General features: G+C 40.4%; 1 pseudogene; it reads left to right on the top strand.

The window, feature by feature from the left end:
- Positions 1–6,850: 6,850 nt before the first annotated feature.
- On the top strand, positions 6,851–9,869 carry LOC147438937 (uncharacterized; annotated as a pseudogene).
- The last annotated feature ends 14,578 nt before the right edge of the window (positions 9,870–24,447 follow it).

Consider the following 24,447-nt stretch of genomic DNA (forward strand, 5'->3'; position numbering starts at 1 on the left):
TCATTTAGTTACACAAAGGATGATGTATCTAAAGATCCACCTATGAAAAACTCACAAAAATCATGTACTTCCGGTTGAAGTTCCTAAGATTCTCTAAGCACTTCACAAATTTCAAGAAGATTACATGCACTTTTCTTTGTCAGCTTTAGTAAAAATTTGTTGACATTTGGTCAATTTGATTGTGAGTATGCCCCACTAACAAAAACCCCAAGTTTGACCTTTTTCAAAACCTTTTTAAATCAATACTTGATTCAAAATATTTTAAATGAGTGGGAGGGAGAACTACAAGGAACATTGTACGTGCAGCTTGACAACACAGCTCGAGAAAACAAGAATCAAGTATTGATATTTCCTCCAAACTCTTAGAAATGAGCAAAGAGAAAAAAATTGGCATTTTCCGTTCCTTGAGAGTTTCAATGTAAAGATTGTAAACCTTTGTTTTTGTAAAATTACCTGATAAGTGTGTAAACTCAAAGTTGAGAAGATTTTTTCCATTGTAACCCACACAAATACATCTAGCCAATCTTAAAAAAAAGATAGCTATGGAGTATCATATGTTGTGTACGAGCACTACATAACCTCCTCTCCAAATCTTGAATGTGCTTAATTTTTTTCATACGTTAATTGCTCAAGCAAATTTTTTTTACAAAACATCTTTGACATATAATTTCATCCAAAACTATATATCTTATGTGCTCATTCTGTAAGGTCTCCACCTTTCTAGCTGTCGGGAATGAACTCAAGCTTTAGAAAAAATCATTGATCAGGCAATCAGGTAAAAACACCATCTCAAAAGCATTTTCTTTTTGGTATTTTTGGAATCTTAAAAGCACAGCAAACCCTGGGCTAGAATTTTTCAGAACTGAATTCCGATAAAACTGGCATAGTTATAGCCCTTGGAAGTTTACTCTATTGATTAAATTAATTAAATAAATTATAAGGTTTTGGTAATCATTACTGTAAAAGACTTTTATCATAAAATCCCTAGATATTTACTGATAATTGCAGATATTTCCAAAATTAATCATGAAAAGGGTCAGATAATAGCAAAAAAATGATTTTGTGTATCTGGGGGGACCGTGTGGGGCAGTAATGAACTTGACCAGGCCAGAATTAGTAGCAAGGGGTGCTTGTGGAGCTGTAGGACTGCCTTGGGATGCAAGTTACTGCCATTTCCAGCCTGTGAGTGCCCAGAAACTTATAAATATGACCCCTTGCTTCACAATTTGGAACAGACTCGGAGTCCTAGCCATTTCTCTCTCACCTAGAGAGAACTCTACTAAAAAATCACTAGAGAGCAAAAACTCTAGTTGATCATCCACGGTAATTAGTTTAATCCCTTTTTAATTAACAAAATTATGCTAATTTACCTATAATTTTCTAATTAATCTAATTAATTAAGAATATTAAACTTATTTACACTCTAAATTGTTGTCTTAATTCTTAATACTTTGTTTTAGATTAAGATTAGAGATATTAATCTAATTAATTATTAAGCCATATTAGGGATGATATTAATCTTTTTGGTCATAAATTAAGGGTAATTATACTAATTAAACTTAGATTAACATAAGATAATTATCAAAGCTAGATTAGACTATCAAGATGCTAGAAAAATTATTTCTAAATTTTATGAATAGTTTTTGTAATTAATTACACAGGAAGTAGCTGTTTTTAATCAAAAAACTGATGGGAAACCTACTTAATGAGCTTAAAAATTTGTAAGTTAATTATCACAATTAGGAAATATTGTTAAAAATATAAGGTAAATTATTAACTAATAGATAATTAATCTAAGTATTTAATTAGGCTGAAATTAAATATTTTTAGTCATAAATTAAAGAAGAAAATTAGAAAAACATGTTAGATAATTATGTGCTATTTACTAGAGTTAGTTTACATTTTGAAAAAGTCGTGATAATTATCTTGAGATTAGAAAAATAATATAGCTATTTATCTAAGTTAGATTAAACTAATTTCATCCATAAATTAAAGGAAGAAATTAGAAAAACATGTTAGATAATTATGTGCTATTTATTAGAGTTATTTTACATGTTAAAAAAGATGTTTTAATTAGCTTAGCAACTAAAAATTGGTTTAGCTAATTATCTTAGTTAAAAAACTCTATTTTTGAGGATAAATTAAAGTAAAAATTAATAAATTAATTTTGATAGCTTTGAGATAATTTTCAGAGTTAAAATAAATTATTAAAAATCTATGATAATTAGTTTAATGACAAAAAATTGGGTTCGCTAATTATCTTTGTTAAAAAATCCTGTTTTTGAGGGTAAATTAAAGTGGAAAATTAATAAATTAGGTTAGACAGCTTTGAGATAATTTTCAGAGTTAGAATGCATCATTAAAAAGCTGTGATAATTATCTTAGCCACATAAAATTAATTTAGCTAATTATCTTAGTGAAACCCTATTTTTGAAGGTAAATTAAAAGGAGAAATTAATGAATTAGGTTAGATACCTTTGAGATAATTTTTAGAGCTAGAATATATCATTAAAAGGCCATGATAATTAGCTTAGCCACAAAAAAATAATTTAGCTGTTTATGTTAGTAAAAAAATCATGTTTTTGAAGGTAAATTAAAGGGAGAAATTAGTGAATTAGGTTAGATAGAATTGAGATAATTTTCAGATATTGAATACATGATTAGAAATCCATCATAATTAGCTTAGCCATAGAAAGATAATTTAGCAATTATCTTAGCCCAAAAACCCTGTTTTTGAGGGTACATCAAAGGGGGAAGTTAGTAAATCATGTTAGATGATTACATGCTATTTTTCCGAGTTAAATTACATGATAGAAAAGCTATGATAATTATGTCAAGGTTAGAAAATTAGCATAGATATTTATCTAAGTCAAATTATATTAATTTTATCTAAAAATTAAAGAAGAAATTAGTAAATCATGTTAGATAATTACATGCTATTTTTTAGAGCTAGATTACATGATAAAAAAGCCGTGATAATTATTTCAAGTTTAGAGAATTAGTATAGATATTTATCTAAGTCAAATGATACTAATTCTAGCTAAAAATCAAAGGGGAAAATTAGTAAATCATGTTAGATGATTACATGCTATTGATCAAAGTTAAATTACATGATAAAAAAGTCATGATAATTATGTGAAGGTTAGAAAAGCAGTATAAGTATTTATTTAATTCAAATTATAGTAATTTTAGATAAAAACTAAAGGGAGAAATTAGTAAATCATGATAGATGAATACATGATATTTATTAGAGCTAGATTACATGATAAGAAAGCCGTGATAATTATTTCAAGGCTAGAAAATTAATATAGTTGTTTATGTAAGTCAAATTATTCTAATTCTAGCTGAAAGTTAAAGGAGGAAATTAGTAAATTAAGTTAGAAAATTAGAAGATAATTAGTAGAGGTCACAAATATCAATATCTACTTGTGATAATTATACCATAATTACTTAGTCAGTTTAGAATTGACCAAAAGTTGTATTTTTATCAAAAGATTAATTAAAATAAATAGACTTTGCGGTCAAAAGTCTCTAGGAAAATTACAGTGAGTGTAAACCGGTCATATAAAGTTGAGAAAATAAATTCTTTAAAGAAAAAATAAATAGAATGAATATTAAGTTCAAAATAAGCAGATTTCAAGCTTAAAATTCGATGGGGAAATTAGGAAAAAGATATAGAAAATGATAAGAGAATTAAGAGAGCTTAGAAAACCCTTAGGAAATCTTTGGAAAAAGTTATTATATCTATATAGGCAAATAAGAAATTATTAGGTCAAGAATTTATCAATTAAGACTACAAATTTAACTTTGGATGGGTTACGATTGAATACAAAGGTTAAGTCTAGCTTTCGAATAATTTACCTAATGATTAAACGTCCTCTTTTTAAGAAGTTATGGCACCTAAAGGATCCGAACAAATCCTATATCTGATGATGAGGACGTAGCTCCAAAACAAACTAGAGCGTCGCACGACGACGAAGCCGGGCCTAGTAGTAGGCCTACGGAGGAGAGTCTTCAGGTGCCAGTGCAGCAGTAGATGGCCGATCAGTCCCAGGTGGTTTCCATTATTCAATTAAGTCTTTAAATAGTTTAAGTTCTTTATAAGTTAACATTGCATACGTAAGGAGTGAATAAGAATAAAAAAATGAATAATTGGCCGAAAACGGAAGGTAACTTCCAAGAAACCAACGTGCATTGTTTGTAATTAGGAAAGAATTATTTGGGCTAAGATTGGTTGAATTAGGAAATATATGATTGATCATCCTTAAGACAGCTTGTCTCAAGACACCTCCGACTCCTTGGTATAAATTGATGATAATGATGGCTTTCCAGCACGGATAAGTCGGTTACCCCCATAAACAATGAGTTTCTACTCCGTGTCATGTCTTGATGTTTCTACATAAGTTAGGATACCGTTTTTATCTCAGGGGAACTGCCCAGTTGTATGGGCAATTGGTTTGGTGTATGGGCACCCCGAACCTTGGGTGGGGGTTTATCCACTTAGGATTGTGAACAAAGAAGGGGTGCCGTTTTTTCACCCTTAGGTGGTCTTGAGACAAGAAGAGTACTGGTCATTGTTATTATGGACAATGTTTTGATTGACAGTACCTTGTCTTAAGTTTAAAGATGTCTGTTTGCTAAAAGAATGCTTTTCAATGCTGTCTTTAATACTTGATTGAAGGGATTACTGTGACGGAAAGTTAAAAGCAACCATTATTTTAAGTGTTAAAACAATGTGATAGTAAATAGAAAACAAAAGAATCATGTGTGAGTGCGAGATGGTAAGTGGGGATTGACTAAGGTTGTCAATCATGGACGGGTGGACCTGATTAGTCAGGTAACTATACATTCCTGTGCACTAAAAGCGTTTAGAAAACTTCTCCACTTGGAAGAGGAGTCCACCAGCGGCTGTGCCCTCACATATGTTAGGGGGGAAAAAATGTTGGTTGGGAATACCTTAACCAATCTTGTGGAAGTTATAGGGCCGAAATAGTTTTTAGACTTTTAATATGTTGTCCTGTTTCCATTGTGAGACAGGACTAGGTCTCCTTCTAGAGCTATAAACCCAAGCCATTATCAATGGTAAAGGTATATTCCCTGGTTTCTTCTTGTTTAGAGACTCTGATTTTTATTAGGCCTAGAGACCTGTTCAGGGTCCCATCTCGATCTTGGTATAGGCGGGTTGGGGATCTCACACGTTCGCTATTCCAATTGAAGCATGTAAAAAGCTATTTTGGTTAGATCGCTTCATCCAAAAGAATATCTCTCTTTCTGGCTTGATTTTGTTGAAGCTTAAACTTCTTAAAAAATCCTTTGCACATCAGTACTCTCGATAAATTTCTTTCACAGCTGCTCCTTTGAGTAATCCTTTTGTTCAGCTAAGAGTAGCATTTGAATCCTCAACACTTTTGGCATTGCCTTGAGAACCAAAAGCACTATCCAACTCCATGCTCGACGTTTCCTGAAACCTTTGGCTAATTGCCTCTTCAGTGCTAAAACTATTATTCTCTGTTGGCGGTTTAATTAAAGAAGAAGGTAAGTGAAAATATTGAGAAGTGCTTGAAAACAACATCTTTGAAGCAACAAATTGAAAATGACAAAAAAATGATTCTTTAGCTTTGTCTCTTGCTAGAATGAGTTTGAACAGTCCTAAGCACTTCTTATCCTATTTGAATAAAATATAAAAACAAAAAATTAATCATGTCTTAAAAAGGAGCTCAAGGTCTCATTTTGAGGCACTGTTCCTTGGAGTTTTGTGCATTTGATCTCTAGGGCATATTTTTGCAAAGCAATACTTTTTGCTTTATCCTTTATTTTCAGGTATGATTTTTAATTTCATGTTTTGATGTATAAGCTTTTTATTGCTGCACAATTTATTTATACATTGTTTTTTGTGTTCGATTATTTTAAGAAAAAAATACTTGTTTTTTGCAATAAAATTGTTGAGTTTATATATTTGACTTTTTTTAACGCGTAAAATGGTTCAATTTTGTCCCAAAAAATTTTAAAGTATCAATTTTTCAAATTTTAGAGCCTTTTATCTTTTGGTAACGTAGTTTTTGAAAGTGTTGTTTCATTAAAAAAGACATTAAAAGTGTCATAAAATCTAATATCTACCTATCCCAAATGATTTTCTCATATTGAACTGGTCATTTCATGTAGGAAAATGAATGGGAACAAGAGTTAGAATATAGATATGTGCTAATTTTAGACCTACCTCAGCACTGTGGTGCACCTAGAATTCATCGACCCATGGAAGTGTCAGCAGCAGGTATAGGGCATCATGCTGATTGATGGTTGCAGACTTTGGCAAGTGCTAGATGCAGCCTGGAACAAGTGCTACATGATGTGTATGCTAAATGTGGCTCTAAGTTGGTCGAATGCTGTTCCGAAGCTTTGCCAGGTTGGGAGGCTTCAAAGTGTGGAAACTCGATGGAAATCGACGCGAAGTGTTGCCGTGATATGTATGCCAAAGCTACCTTGTGCTTGAAGACCATTGTCAAGCAGGACCATTATTATGGTGGCTTAGTTTTTTGGATGTTCGGTTTGCGGCCGTGCTGCCTTCTCAAGGGAAGCACTATTCAAATCGATAGAGCAGCTTTACATGGCATTTTCTCAACAAGTGAAGGGGAGTTAGGTGAATTCTTTTTGTCATCGACATTGAGGCCCTGCCATGGGTGTTGGTGGGATATGTTCGGCAGTGGGGAGCGTGTGAAGGGGAGCTAAGGGAGATTTTTTTAAAGAAGTAAAGCAAAGTAAAACGAGCTTCAGTTTGCATGTAGAAGAAGCGCCATCTGTTGGGCTGCATGGGGAGAACTGAAGGAGCCAGGCCGTGACCAAGGGCAACTCAGGGCCGCCACGGACAAAAAAAGGAGGGCTGAGTGCAGCGCCATCAAAAGAGAGGCCGCCAGGGCTGTTGAGAAGGGGGGCGGGCTGCATATGGAAAGACAGGCAGGCCGCCAGTTGGGTTGGGACTCACATTGACGAAGGGGCCAGGTTGCAAAGAAGGAGGGCCGCCAAGTCGGGGCTGAAGAGCATGGGAGGGGCTTGTTGAAGCCCAGCTAATATTGGCGAGAGATTGGAGAGGGGGGCCAAGGACACCAAAGAGGCCGTGACCATAGGGTGGTGCAGCTTACAAGGAGGGCTGGCTGCAGGGGCTGTACTGGAGGGTCATCAGGAGTGTTGCAGAGGAAGCAGCCAGGGGCTGAAGCGCCGCCAGTTGCAGTATGGAGGGCGCCATTGCAGGGAAGGCCGCATGGGCCAGTTGCATAAAAAAAGGAGACTGATTGTGTACCAAGGAGGGTAAGGCCGCTTGGGGTATGCAGAGCCGCCAACCGTGGGAGATAAGCTAGAAGGGCTCATAAGCACAAGGATTGGGGGTAAGGAGAGACATAGTTTACAGATAGCCAGTTCAACCAAGGGACAACAAAGTAGGGCTATAGAAGGGGTCGGGTGTGGGAAACCTGCATAGAGAAGAGCTCCATAAGTTGAGTGTGTGGTGGGGTATGAAAGCAAGTGCAATATCGTGAGCAGAGAAGGCCACAAGGGCTGCAGTTTGAGAAGCGAGCAAAGCATATAAATGAGAAGCTGGGCCTCAAGGGGCCATAGTCAAAGAATGAGAGAAAGCTCATCATGGGCCGCCAGGTCGTAAAGGGAGGGGATAGTCACATTGCATGGAAGTGGTCGCCAAGTGATACCATCATTGTATTTCGATGCTTTTTATGTGATGCATAATGTGTTTGTATTTGTCTTGAGTGTTTTGAATTCAATTGTCGTTTCCCTCTAATCTCGTGCAATGAGTCCGTGGTAGCGTTGGCTCGGACCACATGGGTGTGTGTGTATGTGCAGAGAGAGAGAGAGAGAGAGAGAGAGAGAGATTGAGTGAGTTGTTTTGCGTGTGTCGAGGCGTGTGTCGCCTCTTTGTGTGAGTGCATTTACAGATTGGGGAGTTGTATGCATACAATGGTGTCGGGATATGATGGTTTGTTGATGTATTTATTGTACTAAAGTGCTCATGTGTGAGTGTGGGTAGTCATGATTGCTCGTAGACGAGTCCATGGTGCGAAGGTTGGCAGATAGTGTGCGTGTGTCCATCATTTTGTGTGGTTAGGGGTGCCGGATATTTCCCTGGGCTATAGAGAGGCAGTGTAGAGTGTACCAGGTGTTGTTCCTATTTCCCCGTTCCCATGAGTGGTGTCCCCACTGAGGAGCTACTGATTGCTCCTTGGTAAAGTCGAAGACGGTGTGGTGGTTTGAAGAGCAGGATCTAACAAGAATGGCATGGTCAGGTTTTCCGACTTTTACAGGTGCTGAAGATGCTGAAGTGTGGCTACAGGACTATGGGTTGTTTCTGTTGGAGAGTGGCTTGTCAAGAGAAGAGGGAGTGGCCCAAGCTTTCCCGCTCCTGGTTCGTGGAAAAGCAAAGGTATGGTACGAGGGCTTGCAGGCTGAAGAAAAATAGGATTGGGGCACATTGGAAGTGGCATTCCGAAGCCGATATGTGGCCAACACGCAGTGGAGTGAAGTGAAGCAGATGATGGACAACCTAAAGCAAAGCCTTGACGGTGATTTCCGAGCATTCGTGTGGGAGTTTGAGGCCATATGGAGCAAGTTGGTTAAGGTAACTGTTGTAGAGAATGCAGATTTTCTGAAGGTGACCAAGTTTGTGGACTGCTTGCATGTAAAAGTGCGAGATAGAGTTGAGATGGATGGACCGTGCACGTACGAGGAGGTAGTAGCCCACAGAGCAGGACAAAGAAGGTTTTAAAGAAGCAACAGGCAAAGCAGGTTCTGGCGAGTCCATTGGTGCCAAGGCCAATTGCTAGGGAAGAGCTTCAGGTAATCCACCCCTTTGTTGATGCACATGTGGTAGCAATGGATAGGCATGATGTTAGAGTAGAGACGATACTGTGTGGGCCTATGAGGCCTCAACAGCTGCAGAGAGGAGTCTACGGAGTACCGCCTAATGTGCTTGACCAAGTGACTTTCGAAAAGCAAGTAGTGGAGAAGATAGATGAAGTGCCAAAGCCGGTCAGTTTTGTGGAGAAAGCCGAGGTGTGTTCGAGCTATAGCAGTGCCTTGGATATGGACAGCACATGGGAAACGGAGTTTGCTTTCTCAAGGTATGAGACATATGATGTTATGTATGTCGATAAGGTGGTGAGAACAACAGGTTGCAGGTGAAGAACAAGTTTGCGAAGACTAGGGGGTTGGGCAACCCTCTCTCGTGCCTTGTGATGGTCAGGTCATGTTGATTGAAGAAGAATGTCTTTCTGAAGATGATTGGGGATTCAATGAGCCGGTGGTCGATGTTGATGACGAGTCGCAGGTTTTGGTTGCTAAAGCTATGGTAAGAATACAAGGTATGCAAGGCTTGCCGCCTTTTCCAGTGATGTTTGAAGAGTCTACAGGTGAAGATATGCCAATGTATGCTTTGGATGATCAGTTGCCACAGGTTGGTGCCATGCTATTGACACATGTGCTGCTGAAGGTTGCTATGCAAGCGCCGCTATGCCAATTGCTGTAGGTTGTTTTTATTGAAGATGGTGATGCTATGGAGGAGTCTAGCCGATGGCTAGGGAACACAGGAAGCGGAAGCTGTGCAGGGTGTGCAGGCTTGTGTTGGGCATGGAGATGGCTCATTCTTGCAGTTTTTTGAAGGGCCGTGCTGTCAAGATCTACAGGAAGGATTGGTTTACAGGTTTTCTGGTACAAAGCAGGGATGGTTTGTATGTGTTTTACAGTTTGTATGTGTTTTACAAATGGATGGTGATGATCAATGCCATATCTTTGATCCAGGTGGAGTTTACACTATGCTCAGGAGAGCTTATGACTTTCCATTTGACCCAGATGGGTGTTACGGCAGGTAGTGAATCTCTCTTTATCTATCTACTGCTATTTATCTAGCTCTTGTACATAGTATCTATCAATTTTCTTCTTATGCACTGATATATTAACTAAATAATGCTACGTTGAGCATGAATGCTCAACGAGCGGTTGGGCAATGATGGTGCACCTAGACTTCATCAATCCATGGAAGTGTCAGCAGTATAGGGCATCATGCAGGTTGATGGTCGCAGACTTTGGCAAGTGCTAGATGCAGCCTGGAAAAAGTGCTACATGATGTGTATGCTAAATGTGGCTCTAAGTTGGTCGAATGCTGTTCCAAAGCTTTGCCAGGTTGGGAGGCTTCAAAGTGTGGAAACTCGATGGAAATTGTCGCGAAGTGTTGCCTTGATATGTATGCCAAAGCTACCTTGTGCTTGAAGACCATTGTCAAGCAGGACCATTATTATGGTGGCTTAGTTTTTTGGATGTTCGGTTTGCGGCCGTGCTGCCTTCTCAATGGAAGCACTATTCAAATCGATAGAGCAGCTTTACATGGCATTTTCTCAACAAGTGAAGGGGAACAAGTGAAGGGGAGTTAGGTGAATTCTTTTTGTCATCGACATTGAGGCCCTGCCATGGGTGTTGGTGGGATATGGTCGGCAGTGGGGAGCGTGTGAAGGGGAGCTAAGGGAGATTTTTTAAAAGAAGTAAAGCAAAGTAAAATGAGCTGCAGTTTGCATGGAGAAGAAGCACCATCTATTGGGCTGCATGGGGAGTATTGAAGGAGCCAGGCCGTGACCAAGGGCAACTCAGGGCCGCCACGGACAAAAAAAGGAGGGCTGAGTGCAGCGCCATCAAAAGAGAGGCCGCCAGGGCTGTTGAGAAGGGGGGCGGGCTGCATATGGAAAGACAGGCAGGCCGCCAGTTGGGTTGGGACTCACATTGAAGAAGGGGCCAGGTTGCACAGAAGGAGGGCCGCCAAGTCGGGGCTGAAGAGCATGGGAGGGGCTTGTTGAAGCCCAACTAATACTGACAAGATATTGGAGAGGGGGGCCAAGGACACCAAGGAGGCCGTGAGCACAGGGTGGCGCAACTTACAAGGAGGGCCAGCTCTGCAAGGGCTGTACTGGAGGGTCGTCAGGAGTGTTGCAGAGGAAGCAGCCAGAGGCTGAAGCGCCACCAGTTGTAGTATGGAGTGCGCCATTGCAGGGAAGGCCGCATGGGCCAGTTGCATAAAAAAAGGAGACTGATTGTGTACCAAGGAGGGTAAGGCCGCTTGGGGTATGCAGAGCCGCCAACCGTGGGAGATAAGCTAGAAGGGATCATAAGCAAAGGGGTTGGGGGTAAGGAGAGCCATAGTTTACAGATACCCAGTTCAACCAAGGGACAACAAAGTAGGGCTATAGAAGGGGTCAGGTGTGGGAAACCTGCATAGAGAAGAGCTCCATAAGTTGAGTGTGTGGTGGGGTATGAAAGCAAGTGCAATATCGTGAGCAGAGAAGGCCACAAGGGCTGCAGTTTGAGAAGGACCAAAGCATATAAATGAGAAGCTGGGCCTCAAGGGGCCGTAATCAAAGAATGAGAGAAAGCACATCATAGGTTGCCAGGTCGTAAAGGGAGGGGATAGTCACATTGCATGGAAGTGGTCGCCAAGTGATACCATCATTGTATTTCGATGCTTTTTATGTGATGCATAATGTGTTTGTAGTTTTCTTGAGTGTTTTGAATTCAATTGTCGTTTCCCTCTAATCTCGTGCAATGAGTCCGTGGTAGCGTTGGCTCCGGACCACATGGGTGTGTGTGTGTGTGTGCGCGCAGAGAGAGAGAGAGAGAGAGAGAGAGAGAGAGAGAGAGAGAGAGAGAGAGAGAGAGAGAGAGAGAGAGAGAGGGAGGGAGGGAGAGGGAGAGAATGATTGAGTGAGTTGTTTTGCGTGTGGTCGAGGCGTGTGTCGCCTCCCTGTGTGAGTGCATTTACAGATTGGGGAGTTGTATGCATACAGTGGTGTCGGGATATGATGGTTTGTTGATGGATTTATTGTACTGAAGTGCTCATGTGTGAGTGTGGGTAGTCGTGATTGCTCATAGACGAGTCCATGGTGTGAAGGTTGGCAGATAGTGTGCATGTGTACGTGATTCTGTGTGGTTAGGGGTGCCGGCTATTTCCCTGGGCTATAGAGAGGCAGTGTAGAGTGTACTGGCTGTTGTTCCCATTTTCCCCTTCCCAACGGGACCAAAAGGGGAGAAGTCTACATATCAATAAGGGCCTAAAAAGATGATGGTCTACAAAAAAGCAATGAGTAGATAATGGAGCTTAAAAGACCTCCAAAAGATTAGTGTTAAAAGTCCTTAGACCTAAGACCTTTAGATACTTTAGACCTTAGGCAAGCTAGGCATGTGCTTGAGCTGCTTGTCGTGCTTGAGCTGACTAAGGTGCTTGAGGTGCTTGTCATGCTTGAGCTGACTAAGGTGCTTGAAGTGCTTGTTGTGCTTAATGACTAAGGTGCTTGTCATTCTTGATGAACAAGGTGCTTGTGGTGTGTCAAAGATCATCCCTACAAAGGAGGGGGCGAGCCCTAAAGGTAGGAGCATGAGAGAGAACGCATACACACACTCTCAAGGCAAGCCAAGGCTCAAGAGGCATTAAGGACACATGTCAAGCACCTACCCATGCTGCCCTCATGATGTGCCTAAAGCCTATTGGATGGTCTTTAGCTAGGTCCAATGAGAATTTAGATGCATGTAATTTATTAATTAATCTCTCAAAGGGGGAAAGAAGAACACTTGTCCAAATGCTACCCCTATTGCTTGAAATGACCATAGCCTATGATTGGCCAGGCTTGGCAAGGGCCAAAAGGGGTCAAGCTAACTAATGGGAGTGAGGGGTCGACCAAGGGTAGGGAGGACTATCATTTTGGCTCATTCACACACATTCTCTCATTGCATGTGTTGAGCAAGAACTCCATCTCCTTCTCCAAGCTTGAGAAGTAGAGAGCCTACACGAATACCTCTTGGATATGGAATGCAAATCCAACCAAGAGTCAAGCTTCAATGGCATGCTCATCTTCTCCACCACCATCTATATTACTATGCTAAGCTAAGCTCCAAGAGTAATCTTATGTGAGGAAATTACTTCTTTCTCATATGCTACTTCTTCTTCCGCCTCCCGTCCCTCAATCCTTGCTCGCTCTCTCCACCTTTGAAGGTGTTTGAGGTCTTGAGATTGAGGTCGAGGACAAGTTAATGCTTTTGCAAGTTAGTTACGGGCATAATATTGGTGCATGAAGCATACCATCTTCATGGAATCAACAAGGTCAAAGGGAACACAAAGTATGTATTGTACTAAGTCTCTCTTCATGGGAGAATCTATAATACAGAAGCCTTTTGGAGGGGGGACTGGCTCCAAGTAAATCTGGTCCTCAATTGTTGTCAATTTCTCTAATTCTCTCTCTCTTTTGCAAGCATTGTTCATGCTAAGCTATATAGGTATAATGTTCATTTTGCTACCTTTAATCAAGTACTCTCCTTATGATCCTTAATAATTGAGATAATTGGAGTAGCTGATGATATCATCAAAAAAATATACTCCAGTGAACTTGCGGTAGGGCCTAAAAATTTTCTCCATTAAGCGGTTGAATGTGGTGGGAGCATTATTCAAGCCAAAAGGCATGACAAGATATTCATAAAGACCAAATTTTGTAGGAAATGTGGTCTTTACAATATCTTCATTGACTATCCTTGTTTGATGGTAGCTACTTTTGAGGTCAATCCTACTGAAGTAGGTAGAGCCTTGTAGCTTATCAAACAGATCTTCTACCTGCGGTCTCGGATATTTGTTCTTGATAGTAATGTGATTTAGTGCTCTATAGTCAACACACATATGGTATGTGCCGTCTTTGTTTTGCACTATTAGGACGGGTGAACACCTCATGTACTTGCCTCATAATCTCCTCTTGGTCTGGGATATTTGTTCTTGATAGTAATGTGATTTAGTGCTCTATAGTCAACACACATATGGTATGTGCCATCTTTCTTTGTCACTATTAGGACGGGTGAACACCTCATGTACTTGCTTCATAATCTCCTCCCTCATAATCTCCTCTTGTTGAGCTTGGGAAACTCGATAAGGAGGCTTATTAGGCGGTGAGCTCCTAGGTAGAAGCTTTATCTTATGGTTATCATCCCCTCGTTTTGGAAATAACTCTCTTGGGATGTCATTGATAAAAACATCTTAGAATCCATTTAGAAAATTAGACAACTTTAATTCCTCTTGATTCCTACCATTTTCATTAGATAAGAAATTAGGATCATTTATGGACTCTTTGGCAAAAATCATATACGCGGAAATTGAGCTTTTCATTGACTTATCAAAAGCAGGTGAATTTACAAGAGGTATAGAATGACCCGGCTCATTAGCATCTATGTACATGCTCTTTTCCTTGTAGGTCAGTTTCTCTAATTCTCTCTCTCTTTTACAAGTAATGTTCATGCCAAGCTAACTAGGTATAATGTTCATTTTGCTACCTTTAAAGAAGTACTCTCCTTATGCTCTATAAGAATTCTCTTAAGGAAACCTTTAGCTTTGGCTCTTGCTAGAATGAGTTTGAATAGTCCTAAGCACTTATTACCCTATTTGAATAAAATATTTAAAAAGATATTAAAAAATTTAATCATGTCTTAAAAAAGAGATCAAGGTCTTATTTTGAGTCACTCTTCCTTGGAGTTTTGTGCATTTGATCTCTAGGGCATAGTTTTGCAAAGCAACACGTTTTCCTCCATCGTTTATTTTGAGGTATGATTTTTAATTTCATGTTTTGATGTATTACATTTTTATTGCTGCATAATTTATTTATACATTTTTTTTTGTGTTAGACCATTTTTAACAAAAAAAACTTGTTTTTTGTAACAAAAATTGTTGAGTTATATTTTTGACTTTTTTAAACCCGTAAAATGGTTCAATTTTGTTCCAAAATTCTCCAAAGTAAAAATTTTGTAAATTTTCGAGCATTTTATTTTTTGGTAACGTTTTAGATAGCTTAAAATCAACTTTTTTAAAACAAATCATTAAATTTACTAAAATAAAATATTAATCTTAAGTTTTTTGTACTAACGTGTCATTAACTATACCGGAATACAAATTAGTTTTTTGAAAGTGTTGTTTCATTAAAAACATATTAAAAGTGTCATAAAATATAATATCTACCTATCCCAAATGATTTTTTCATATTGAACTGATCATTTAATGTGCATGATGACCAAGGTGCTTGAGGTGTTTGTTAATTATGCTTGATGACCAAGGTGTTTTTGGTGTGAAAGTCAAAGATCATCAAGTTGCCTAAGGTGCTTGTCGTGCTTGAGCTGACTAAGGTGCTTGAGGTGCTTGTTGTGCCTTATGACTAAGGTGCTTGAGGTGCTTGTCATGCTTGATGACCAAGGTGCTTGACGTGCTTGTCATGCTTGATGACCAAGGTTCTTGTGGTGTGCATGTCAAAGATTATCAAGTTGACTAAGGTGATCTTGAAATGACCATAGCATGTGATTGGCCAAGCTTGGCAAGGGCCAATAGGGATCAAGCTAGAGTAATGGGAGAGAGGGGTCGACCAAGGCTAGGGAAGAGGATCATTTTGGCTCATTCTCACACACATTCTCTCATTGTGTTGAGCAAGAACTCCATCTCCTTCTCCAAGCTTGAGAAGTAGAGAGCCTACACGAACACCTCTTGGCTATGGAATGCAAATCCAACCAAGAGTCAAGCTTCAATGGCATGCTCATCTTCTCCACCACCATCTATATTACTATGCTAAGCTAAGCTCCAACAGTAATCTTATGTGAGGAAATTACTTCTTTCTTGTATGCTACTTCTTCTTCCTCCTCCCGTCCCTCAGTCCTTGCTAGCTCTCTCCACCTTTGAAGGTGTTTGAGGTCTTGAGATTGAGGCCGGGGACAAGTTAATGCTCAACTATTGCCAATCTCTCTAATTATCTTTCTCTTTTTTGCAAGTATTGTTCATGCCAAGCTAGCTAGGTATAATGTTCATTTTGCTACCTTTAATCAAGTACTCTCCTTATGTTCTTTAAGAATTCTCTTTAAGGAAATGATCGCTATTGTTATTTTAATTCCGCTACAATCAACATTATAGTTGAATTCTGTTACATTGGTATCAGAACCAAGTCTGATACCAATGTAACAGAATATGGCTATAACATTGATTGTAGCGGAATTAAAGTAACAACACTGAGCATTTCCTTGAGAGAATCCTGAAAGAGCACAAGGAGAGTACTTGATTAAAGGTATCAAAATGAACATTATACCTAGTTAGCTTGACATGAACAATACTCGCAAAAAAGAGAAAGATAATTAGAGAAATTGACAACATTTGAGGATTGGATTTACTTGGAGCCGGTCCCCCCTCCAAAAGGCTTTGGTATGATAGATTCTCCCATGAAGAGAGACTTGGTACAATAAATAATTTGTGCTCCTTGAGACCTTGTTGATGCCATGAAGATGGTAAGATTCATGCACGAGTATTATGCCCACAACTAACTTGCAAAAGCATTAACTTGTCCCCGTCCTCAATCCCAAGACCTCAAACACCTTCAAAGGTGGAGAGAGCTAGCAGGGAGTGAGGGAAGGGAAAAGGAAGAAGAAGTAGCATACGAGAAAGAAGTACTTTCCTCACCATAGATTACTCTTGGATCTTAGCTTACCATAGTAATATAGATGGTAGAGAAGATGAACATGCCGTTGAAGCTTGTCTTGGTTGGATTTGCATTCCATAGCCAAGAGGTGTTGGTGTATGCTCTCTACTTCTCAAGCTTGAAGAAGGAGATGGAGTTCTTGCTCAACACAATGAGAGAATGTGTGTGAGAATGAGACAAAATGATTGTATTCCCTAGCCTTGGTCGACCCCTCTCTTCCATTACTCTAGCTTGATCCCTATTGGCCCTTGCCAAGCCTAGCCAATCACAGGCTATGGTCATTTCAAGCAATAGGGGTAGCATTTGGACAAGTGTTCTTCTTTCTCCCTTTGAGAGAGAGGGATCAATTAATTATTTACATGCATCTAAATTCTCATTGGACCTAGCTAAAGGCCATCCGATAGGATTTAGGCACATCATGAGGGTAGCATGGGTAGGTGCTTTACATGTTTCCTTAATACCTCTTGAGCCTTGGCTTGCCTTGAGTGTGTGTTTGTGTGTGTGTGTGTGTGTGTGTGTGTGTGTGTGTGTGTTCTCTCTCAGGTGCCTGCTCATCTCCTCCTTTGTAGCGATGATCTTTGACTTGCACACCACAAGCACCTTGGTCATCAAGCATGAGAAGCATCTCAAGCACTTTGGTCATCAAGCACGACAAACACCTCAAGCACCTTAGTCATCAAGCCTCAAGCACATGCCTAGCTTGCCTAAGGTCTAAAGTACCTAAAGGTCATAGATCTAAGTACTTTGAACACTAAACTTTGGAGGGATTTAATGAAGCTAACCCCAAGGTCTTTTAAGCTCCATATCTGCTCATTTCTCATTGGTAGACCATCTCCTTTTTCGACCCTTAATGAGATGTAGACCTCTCCCCTTTTGGTCCCGTGTTGAGATAGGTCTAAAAGCACATATCTATATTCTATCTCTTGTTCCCATTCATTTTTCCACATTAAATGATCAATTCAATATGAGAAAATCATTTGGGATAGGTAGGTATATTTATTCTATAACATTACCTCTCTCTTGAAACCATAGTTGTCCTCGACTCTATGAGGTAGAGAAGATAAAGCCTTAGTCATTAGTCTAAATTTCTTAGCGGGTAGAGGATCCTTTTTACCCTACGACATCATCTCAGAATGGAGGACTAGTCTATTTGGTGCTTGGGAGACTTAGCTGCCGCAAGCATGTCTGCTCGTTAGTCCATATCATACTCCCAAAGTAGAGTGACAAATTCTACTTGGTGTTTGGGAGACCTCGTCATCACAAACATGATTCTAAGCATGCATACTACTTAAATTTGTGCGCAATAGAAACAGAACTAAACCTATAAGATAAAAAAATTATTCATTTAAAAAAAATAATTTACATTTGCTTACTCTAGTATAGCATTGTAAGCATTGACAAGGTTCATACTATCCTTAAGCTGTGTTCCTTGCATCCATCTAGCATCTTCAAAAGGATAATTTTTGAACTTAATAAGATACCGTCGGATAATATTACCATGTCTTATTACCTTGTCTTCATGTCGAAGGATGTATTCGGGCTGAAGCACCTCTTCTTGCAGATCCTGGATCTCGGGCCGGTCCTCAATTATTGGTTCTCTTGGTGGCTCTCCTTTATAAGGCTTAAGTAGGTGTTGACCCATGGATCAACAATATGGCATAACTCAATTTTTGTACCAAAGTATTATTTTTTAAGAGTTATGAAATGATGCGGATTATGGTTAAAACCATCATTTTTAATTAGTAGCTATTCTAGTTACAGAAGCCGAGGTGCAATGGCACTTCCAGATTGTAAAACAAAGCCATATGACCCATTGAACTCTATTTTTGGTTTAACCTATGGTAGCCTTAATATATAAGGTACCTAGGTCATTTTGTAAGAAGAACTTTTATCTTAATCAAGTCTCTAAGTTGTGGGACGCATGTCTAACCTCACCATCCTATCTTATTGCATATTAGCGAGAACCACGATTAATTTGTCAAACCATGGGACGAAGCTGACTCGACTAGTGCATAGAGGCTACAAGAGGTTGTCAATCTCTCGAAAAACAACTAACAAATCGCATCTAACTCAAGTTACACTCAAGTGACTAAAATAACCAAAAGCCAATCGCTCATCGACAAGCAAATTACATCCATTACAACATCAAATGACATCCAAACGTATTGAAACTTCTAAGACAAGTTTATAAGACCTAAGCACACATGCCTATGGCCTCAAACTCCACTTTAGGTCAAGTTCCAAAATCGCGATTATTAACAGCATTGGATTTTTGACCTAGTCGTTTTCGACCCAGAATGCATCTTTAATGCTTAGCAATGATGCCCCAATACCCCGCCTATGCTTAGTTTTTGATTTGAACATGTAAATTTCTAGTTATGATGAAATTAGACCGCCCGACGCTAAAAGCTACGAAATACTATGAATGGCTTACGTCAATGCGTAGAGCTCTTACCTGCGGTTGCAATGCAACAAACACAATCGCATTGTGACGATCGGAGAGGGAGTAGGAAGCGCGAGAAGGAGAGAAGTGAGCACCGTTAGCTCACACTGTGTATTTCTTATCCAAAAACTTATAAAAATCTTACAGAAATGGCTTTTATACCTTAGCCAAGGTTTTTGGGTGGTCAAAACTAATAATTTAGAGTTCTACCAAAGCTGGATGATGATTGGTTGATACAATCTGGAAGCTTGTAGCCCCGGCTCATTAATTACAGAGTTTATCCGAGAAAGTAGGAGTTACAATATTCTCGATTCATCAAAATAATAAATGTTTTACAAAGAGAACTCCGAAAAATGGTGTCCGTGTTAACTTGCTGCTAACATTCCCCCTCTCCTCGCCTCTGTCGTCCCTTGACACAGCTTTATGGGTTGAAATAGTCTCCGGGTTGACGGCTGGCGAGGCGGTCTTCAATTGCTTCCGGTGCCTTCTGGTATCTGATTCTTCGTTCTTTGTCGGGAACTTGGGCAAAAATTGCATTGTTACTTGATTCTTCAGCTCCACTGCTGAGTAGCCTACAAACCTGGATGTTAGGTTGCTGATCACCGTCACAAATATCTTCGTTCACCAGGTGAAGAATCCAGTGTAGAAAGATTCTTCAAAGGCCAACATATTATTCGATGGCAAGAACATGCATCTGGCATAGAATCCGTAAAGGACCTCTTCTGAAGGTTGCCCACTTAGGTCGTAGCATAAGCCTTTGTTTCCTTCCAAGAATGATAGCCATGGGGCTCCTGTTTGCTCAGGCTCATTAAAAACTTGTATACATGTGAGCAGCATTCTGCAGATCTTACATAACATTGCACAGGAAAGATCTGGCTGACTCTCGAAGAAAGACATGGCGCCCATTAGGGTTTTCACCATGTATTCCTCCATCTCTTGACCTCTCTCTGGAGCTGGCAGCATGGGGAAGTTGAGCCAAGTTGGCCTCTTCTTTTTAAGTGCTTCATGCGCTTGCCATGTCCTTACTCTGGGTATAGGACAGAATGTTGGATCTCTTTGAAGGGCTGCAGGTGCTCTTGTGAACAGAATCAGGTATCTTGGATTCTTGTTCAACCAGCTTAACCTCCACTTTGGGTGTTCTTTATCTGTGCCATCTTCTTTCATATCCTTGCACAACCTTTCTTTCACATGTAATAGTTCTACTTTGATGAGAGGGTACAACATGGATTGTTGGCGCCATTGAGCGTTGATCTGATTGGGAGTGAGTTGAGTGACATTGACAGAGTGTAAAACTCTCAACTGCCAATCCATAGCGGCTTTCCACTGCTCATCCACCTCTAGGGTAATCTTCGCCTTCAGTGCGTCTTCTTCAGCTTTTGACAGCTGGACCATTGGCACTGTGTCTTTGTCCGTGATGTTAATATGAAAATCTTCATCACCACTTGGCTCTGCTGTGGACTATGTCTCAAACTCAGCAAACGAGACCGAGGGTATATGTATCTGTGGCGGCTCTGAAGTGCCTGCCTCTTCCTGCGTGTTTGGTTTTCCATCTCTGAGGAGTTGATTTATCCGCTTGAGTTCTGCTATCTCCTTTAGAAGCTCCTCCTCTCGCTGAACCCGCATCAATGCCAAGTCCCCGCGCTGTGATTGTTCTAGATTTAATTCCAATTCTAGGTCTTTGTTTTTCTTTTCAAGTGCCTTATACACTTTGTCAGTTCCTTTGATCGAGGCTACGACTGGGTTTTCTCTGATTTGCCGTAAGAAAATGGCATGATCATTGATCCTCTGTTTAGAATACTCCAGAGAAGCATTGGCAACATCTAATTGCACCTGGATTTTCTGAGCTGACAGAGAGATCGTAAGAAGTTCATTCGTAACTTCTGTCAGCTGCTCATCTTTTACTTTGCAGGCATCAGATAATTTGGTGAGTAGATCACCTAACTCCTCCATTTCTTTTTTTTGTTTATCTCTGGCCAACTGATGCTGTTCCGCTTCTGCCTTGAGCTCTTGCACCTGCCTTTGGAGATCAGTGATGACAGTCATCCTATCTTCTAGCTCTCCTTGGAGAGCGTCGATCATAGTTTCAAGTTCCTTGGCCTTTGTGCTGCGGTTTAAAGCTACCGAACGGAGTATCTCCATCATTTCCTGCATCTGCCATGCATATTCATTGACCTGTACTATTACTTGGTCGTTGGACTGCCACTCCTCCTGTCGTGCTAGCTGAGATGTGCCTGCAGCCTCATGTGTTGCTTCTTGCTGCATCGTAACTGCTGGTGGTTCTTGTGTAGAGGTAGATGGTCGGTCTTCTTCTTAGGTATCCTGAGGCTTTGATGCTCTGTAGTTTCTGGCTGAGTAGAAGTAGAGGGTGTTGTCTCAACCCTTGCTGTCTCTTCAGGTGTTGTCTCAACCCTTGCTCGGGCTCCGTCTCATGTGGACCGGTAGGCGCTTTTTCCGCATCTGCTTCTTTATCAGTCTCTTTTTCAGATCTAGTTGCCTTTTCCTCTTCTGGCTTTTGAGTATCTGTTGCTGCCTTCTGCTGTTCCGGCTTGGCTTCTTTTTCTTTTTGTCCATCGGGGTAATCAGCCTCTAGTGCAGATTTTATTTGTTGGGTAGAATCAGAATCTTTCTTTTTTTCAGGCTCTGCTTCTTTATTGGTGTCTTTGCCTGCAGGTGATGGTGGTGGGCTAGGCATGGGATGGTCTTGTTGTTCTGTATGCGGTGAGATGGGTTGGGGAGATCCATGACTTTGCTCTTGGCTAGCCGTTTCCTCAGCTTGCCTTTGGTCTTCCGCTTCCTTGGCTTTCTTTGCAGCTTCTTCTGCTTCCTTTAGGTTTAGAGTGTTGGAATTAGGGTTGCAGAGAAACGCACACAGCTTGGAGAAGATGAAGGAAGCTCAAGGAACACAATAGAGAGTGTGTTACTTAGTGTGCAATGGAAAGATAGATAGCCCTAGAGTAATGGGTGTGTATACAATGCTCGGGGGAAAAAGCCTCCTAAAGAGGGAAAAAATATCCCAGCAATCCTAGTGTGTTCACACACATCACTACCACATGTATATGGTAACAAATCCCCCCTAGAGTGATGCGGTGAACTAGAGCTGGCACATGAGTAAAGGGAAGTGCCATGCCTTGAGGACATGATCAGTCCACAAAGGGGAGTAAGCCCAAAGCTTTGTGGAAAGCTTCAAGCTTCTCACGAGACAATGCCTTTGTGAAAAGATCTGCAAGGTTGTCATGTGTTGGCACATAAGCCAAGCTGATCTCTCCTGCTGAGAGCCTCTCCCTGACATAGTGGTAATGCACCTCAATGTGCTTTGTGCGAGCATGAAAAACTGGGTTCCTCGCAACTGCCAATGCGCTTTGACTGTCAGTGTAGATAGTGTTGGCAGTGTCCTGTCCAACACTTAAATCAGCCATAAGGCATCTGAGCCATACACACTCAACCGTAGCTGTGGAGACTGCGCTGTACTCAGCCTCACAACTCGAAGTGGACACAGTAGGTTGCTTCTTGCTCAACCATGATATACATAATCTGCCAAGCATGAAACAAAAACCACTTGTGGACACTTGCGTGTCAAAACAACTAGTCAATTCTGAGTCCGAAAAAGCATGTAAGTCTGGCGGTAATGATCCCCCCTTGGGATAAAACAAGCCAAGATGTAAAGTACCACTAAGGTAGCGGAAAACCTCTTGACAGCTTGCAATGCTTAGACCCTGGGCTATGCATAAATCTGCTGACTTGTGAGACTACAAACTGAATATCTGGCCTCGTGTTGCATACATAAATGAGGCAGCCAACAACAGTTTGGTAAAGAGTGACATCAGCAGGATCGCCAGCATCATGTAGACTCAACTTCAAACCCGTTTCCATGGGAGTGGCAATAGGTTTGCAATCCTCAAGTCCAAACTTACATAGCAATGTCTCTATGTAACTTTTCTGACACAATGCAATACCACCATCACACTCTTAAACTGTATGCCCAAATAATGATGCAGCAACTCCAAGTCTTTCATCTTGAAAGTAGCACTCAAATCAGCCTTAAATTCAGAAATATGTCTCTCATTTGGTCCAGTGATCAGCAAATCATCTACATAAAGAACCACAATGAGAAGTATATCATCCTCACGCTTTACATACAATGTGCTTTCTGTTGGACTGTTATGAAAGCCTTGTTTGACCAAATGAGTGTCAGCTTTCTCATACCAAGCACAAGGAGATTGCTTCAACCCATACAAAGCCTTGTTACATTTGCACACTTTGTCCTCTTGTCCTTTCTTGACAAAACCGCGAGGCTGCGTTACATAAACTTTCTCAAATATGTCACCATTCAAGAAAGCAGTAACAATGTCTGATTGATGTACATCCCAACCAAAATGAGTTGCCAATGCACATAGAAAATGCACAGTAGTCATACGACAAGTGGGAGCAAAGGTCTCTTCATAATCAATGCCTTTTTGCTGTGCATAACCCTTTGCAACAAGTCGAGCCTTATGGCAATCCATCTCACCATCCGGCTTGCGTTTCAACTTGTAAACCCACTTTGTACCAATGGCTTTTTGCCAGGAGGCAAATCACATAAAGTCCATGTGTCATTTTCTATAAGTGCATCATATTCTGATTGCATGGCAGCCTTCCAATTTTTGAATTGTGTGCTTCATCAAAAGACAGAGGCTCCTCAACATCATGTAAGCTAGACACAGCCAAAGCATAACAATATGATGCATAAGATGCATGGCGAGAGCCTGAATGAGTACGACTAGACAAATGTGCATCCAATTTACTTTCATGCAAAGCCATTTTGGCATACCTCTAGCCTGCTCATTTTCGGCCCTTTCCTCATCAAGTACATCATGTACATCTGCATCAGTAATAGGCTGATTTGTAACATTTTTAGAAACCCCCATAGGATGTACATTTGCCTCATTGGAATTTACATTCGTATTTCCACCACTCAAAAGAGGCAACAAAGTGTCATAAATGTCCTGTGCGCTTACGTTACTGTCTCTAGTACATGACAGCAAGGTCTAAACAGAATCTTCCACAAAGACTACATCCCGTGAAACCAGAATACGTTTTGTTTGCCGATGATACAACCTGTAACCTTTGCTTTCAGCACTATAACCAACAAAAAAAATTTCACAGTCTTATCATCCAATTTTTTGCGCTGTGTTTGTGGCATCAAAGCATATGCCAAACAGCCAAAAACACACATGTGCTCAATAGAAGGCTTTCTATCATGCCATGCTTCATATGGAGTAATAGACTGCAAAGCTTTTGTAGGACACCTGTTAAGTACATAAGTGGCACACATGATGGCAAGAATGAGGCAAAGTTTGACTTTTGACCATACATCGTGCTATTTCCGTCAATGACCTGTTTTTCCTCTCAGCAACACCATTTTGCTAAAGTGTATAAGGCACTGTACATTGGTGTTTATCCCACGACTAGCCAAAAATGCATTAAATTCATGAGACATATACT

This window comes from Adiantum capillus-veneris, chromosome 16 (genome assembly GCF_014529385.1).
Source record: "Adiantum capillus-veneris isolate H3 chromosome 16, ASM1452938v2, whole genome shotgun sequence".
In the NCBI taxonomy this organism is placed as follows: domain Eukaryota; kingdom Viridiplantae; phylum Streptophyta; class Polypodiopsida; order Polypodiales; family Pteridaceae; genus Adiantum; species Adiantum capillus-veneris.